This window comes from Heterodontus francisci, chromosome 32 (assembly GCF_036365525.1).
Source record: "Heterodontus francisci isolate sHetFra1 chromosome 32, sHetFra1.hap1, whole genome shotgun sequence".
Taxonomy (NCBI): domain Eukaryota; kingdom Metazoa; phylum Chordata; class Chondrichthyes; order Heterodontiformes; family Heterodontidae; genus Heterodontus; species Heterodontus francisci.
Genome location: NC_090402.1, coordinates 9,629,392 through 9,634,014, shown reverse-complemented (window position 1 = coordinate 9,634,014; position 4,623 = coordinate 9,629,392). Strand labels below are relative to the sequence as shown.

Below are 4,623 nucleotides of genomic sequence, written 5' to 3'. Positions count from 1 at the left end.
GCCCCATCCTCCCTCGAGCGGAACCGGAAACACAAACTACTTCCGCCCCGCACGCTGAGCCCACTTCCGCCCCGCTGTCAGCGTCCCTTCTCATTGGCCACAGCGGCGGCAGGTGGGAGGAACCAATGTTAATATTGGCATATGAAATTAGAGGGCGGGGCCACAGGGCAGTTGTGAGGTGGAAGCCACCTCCACCTGCCTTGGTGGCAGCATTGCCAACCGGAGCTGGCCAATTTCCACTTCCATAACGTGGTCCAACTTTACCCCATCTCAGCTCATCTGCTGCTGAAACCGTCATTCACACCTTCCAGACTTGACTATTCCCATGCACTCCTGGCTCATCTCCCACATTCTACCCTCCGTAAACTGGAGATTATCCAAAACTCTGCTGCCCGTGTCCTAACTTGCACCAAGTCCCGTTCTGCTATCACCCCTGTGCTCGCTGACCTACATCGGCTCCCAGTCAAGCAACATCTTGATTTTAAAATTCTCACCCTTGTCTTCAAATCCCTCCATGGCCTCACCCCTCCCTATCTCTGTAATCTCCAGTGCCACAACTGTCTGAGATATCTGCACTGCTCTAATTCTAGCCTTGATTTTACTCGCTCCACCATTGGAGCCTCTAGTTGCCTCGGCTCGAATCTCTGGAATACCCTCCCTAAATCTCTCCGCCTCTGCCTCACTTTCCTCTTTAAAGACCAAGCTTTTGGTCACCTGAACGAATATCTCCTCTTGTGGCTTGGTGTTTGTAGCTTTGTTTTATAATGCTCCCAGAAAGCACCATGGGATGTTTTATTACATTAAAGGCACTTTATAAATATGTTATTGTTGTATTCTTCACAGTTTCTTGGATGACCTCCTACACCCTCCACACTCCCGCCATCAGGTGCCCAACATACCCATCCTCGCAGTGCAACGCCTTCCCACGGCCAATCGGGAAACTAAAAGGCTCTTCATAACCAATTTAGGTGATTCTTGATCTTCAGGTCAATTTATTTCCCCATTGTGTTGAACCATAGAATGGTTACAGCACAGAAGGAGGCCATTCGGCCTGTTGAGCCCTTGCTGGCACTCTGCGAGAGCAATTTAGCTAGCTCCACTCCCCCCTGCTCTTTCCCCACTGCTTTGCAAATTTGCCCCCTTCAAGTATTTATCCAATTCCTTTTTGAAAGCTACTATTGAATGTGCTTTCACCACCCTTTAGGTTTTGCCTGTGCTGGAATGAGGGAGCAGTACCACAGAACATGCACGATGGCAATATCATCATCACCCTCGATAAGAACAAGGGTGACCGTGGTGACTGCAACGACTACCGTGGAATTTCTCTGCTCAGCATACTGGGCAAAGCCCTCGCTCCAGTCATTTTAAACAGACTCCAGAAGCTGGCTGAGCACGTCTACCTTGAGGCACAGTGTGGCTTTCGAACAGAGAGATCCACCATTGACATGCTGTTCTCCCTTCACCAGCTACAGGAGAAATGCCATGAACAACAGATGCCCCTCTACGTTGCCTTCATAGATCTCACCAAAGCCTTTGACCTCGTCAGCAGACGTGGTCTCTTCAGACTACTAGCAAAGATGGGATGTCCACCAAAGCTACTAAGTATCATCACCTCGTTCCATGACAATATAAAAGCACAATTCAGCATAGCGTCGCCTCATCAGACCCCTTTCCTATCCTGAGTGGTGTGAAACAGGGCTGTGTTCTCGCACCCACACTGTTTGGGATCTTCTCCCTGCTGCTCTCTGACGCATTTAAGTCTTCAGAAGAAGGAATTTTCCTCCACACAAGATCAGATGGCAGGTTGTTCAACCTTTCCTGTCTTAGAGCGAAGACCAAAGTATGGAAAGTCCTCATCAGGGAACTCCTCTTTGCTGATGATGCTGCATTAACATCCCACACTGAAGAGTGTCTGCAGAGACTCATCGACAGGCTTGCGGCTGCCTGTAACGAATTTGGCCTAACCATCAGTTTCAAGAAAACGAACATCATAGGACAGGACGTCAGAAATGCTCCCTCCATCAATATCGGCAACCACGCTCTGGAAGTGGTTCAAGCGTTCACCTACCTAGGCTCAACTATCACCAGTAACCTGTCTCTCGATGCAGAAATCAACAAGCGCACGGGAAAGGCGTCTGCTGCTATGTCCAGACTGGCCAAGAGGGTGTGTGAAAATGGCCCACTGACAAGGAACACAAAAGACCAAGTGTTTCAAGCCTGTGTCCGCAGTACCTTGCTCTACGGCAGCGAGACCTGGACGACGTATGTCAGCCAAGAGCGATGTCTCAACGCATTCCATCTTCACTGTCTCCGAAGAATCCTTGGCATCAGGTGGCAGGACCGTATCTCCAACGCAGAAGTCCTAGAGGCAGCCAATATCCCCCACATGTACGCCCTACTGAGCCAGCGACGCTTGACATGGCTTGGCCATGTGAGCCACATGGAAGATGGCAGGATCCCCAAGGACGCATTGTACAGCGAGCTCGTTACTGGTATCGGACCCACTGGCCGTCCATGTCTCCGCTTCAAAGACGTCTGCAAACGCGACATGAAGTCCTGTGACGTTGACCACAAGTTGTGGGAGCCAGTTGCCAGTGATCGCCAGAGCTGGCGGACAGCCATAAAGGTGGGGCTAAAGAGTGGCGAGACGAAGAGACTTAGCAGTTGGCAGGAAAAAAGACAGAAGCGCAAGGAGAGAGCCACCTGCAAAACAGCCCTGACAACCAATTTTATCTGCAGCGCCTGTGGAAGAGTCTGTCACTCTAGGATAGGTAAATTGCCCCTAGTGTAAGTAGGTGGTAGGCAGTATGGGATTACTGTAGGGTTAGGATAAATGGGTGGTTGTTGGTTGGCATAGACTTGGTGGGCCGAAGAGCTTGTTTCAGTGCTGTATCTCTCAATAAATAAATAAGAGAAGGTTGAAAGGAGATTTGATAGAGGTGCTCAAAAATATGAGGGCTGTGGACAGAGTAGATCGGGAGAAACTGTTCCCATTGGTGGAAGGATCCAGAACAAGAGGTCACAGATTTAAGGTAACTGGCAAAAGAAGCAATGGCGACAAGAGGAAAACCTTTTTCATGCAGCGAGTGGCTAGGATCTGGAATGCACTACTTGAGAATGTGCTGGAGGCAGGTATAATCAAGACATTCAAGAGAGAATTGGATTGTTATCTGAAAAGGAAGAATGTGTAGGGGTACAGGGAGAAGGCGGGGGTGTGGCACTAGGTAAGTTCCTCGTTCGGAGAGCCAGCTCAGAGACGGTGGGCTGAATGGCTTCCTTCTGTGCTGTAACAATTCCGTGATTCTTATCAGACCCTTTTATCATCTTAAAGACCTCCATCAGGTCACCCCCCTCAGTTTTCTCTTTTCTAGAGAAAGGACAGGCAGCCTGTTCAGTCTTTCCTGATAGTTAAAACTTCTCAGTTCTGGTATCAGAATGATACCTGGACTACAGGGGTTAAGTTACGAGGAGAGATTACACAAATTAGGCCTGTTTTCGCTAGAATTTAGAAGGTTAAGGGGTGATTTGATGGAAGTCTTTAAGATATTAACAGGAAAAACAGGCTAGATAAAGATAAACTATTTCCACTGGTTGAAGATTCTAAAACTAGGGGGCATAGTCTAAAAATTAGGACCAGACCCGTTCAGGACAGATGTTAGGAAGCACTTCTTCATGCAAAGGGTGGTAGAGGATTGGAACTCTCTCCCAGAAACAGCAGTTGAAGCTAGAACAGTTGTTAATTTTAATTCTGAGATAGATAGATTTTTGTTAAGCAAAGATATTAAGGGATATGGGCCAAAGGCAGGTATATGGAGTTAGGCCACGGATCAGCCATGATCTCATTGAATGGCGGGACAGGCTCGAGGGGCTGAATGGCCTACTCCTGATTCTATCTTCCGATGTTCCTATGTTCATCCTTGCAAATCCTTTTTGCACCTTCTCCAATGCGTCAGTATCCTTTTCATAAATTGGAGACCAGAATTGTGCACAGCTGTCAAAAGTGTCGTCAAAGAAAGGGTCTAAACAAGTTTAACTTCCCAGCTTTTCGCTGCTATCCCTCACTTAACTTTTCATTTATCTCTAAATAAACTTGAAAGTGCTTGACTCTGTGTCTATTTATTATTTAGAGATACAGCACTGAAACAGGCCCTTCGGCCCACCGAGTCTGTGCCGACCAACAACCACCCATTTATACTAATCCTACATTAACCCCATATTCCTACCACATCCCCACCATTCTCCTACCACCTACCTACACTAAGGGCAATTTATAATGGCCAATTTACCTAACAACCTGCAAGTCTTTGGCTGTGGGAGGAAACTGGAGCACCCAGCAGAAACCCACACAGTCGCAGGGAGAACTTGCAAACTCCACACAGGCAGTACCCAGAACTGAACCCAGGTCGCTGGAGCTGTGAGGCTGCAGTGCTAACCACTGCGCCACTGTGCCATGCAAAGTATTGGCCTGTATGGGGATTGAACCCACGACCTTGGCGTTATTAGCACCACACTCTAACCAGCTGAGCTAACAGGCCCTGATAAAAAAATTTCTTGTACCTTGACAAGGACTGCAGCCTTAGTCTACTGTACATTAGCATAGTTTTCTATATTAAAAGTTGCAAT

The 4,623-nt window shown here is 48.0% G+C and overlaps 1 non-coding gene across 1 annotated transcript; it reads right to left on the bottom strand.

Annotated features, from left to right (window-relative positions):
• Positions 1 to 4,461: 4,461 nt before the first annotated feature.
• On the bottom strand, positions 4,462 to 4,535 carry trnai-aau (transfer RNA isoleucine (anticodon AAU)). Its single transcript has one exon. It is a non-coding gene; the product is annotated as a tRNA-Ile (tRNA).
• Between the last annotated feature and the right edge of the window lie 88 nt (positions 4,536 to 4,623).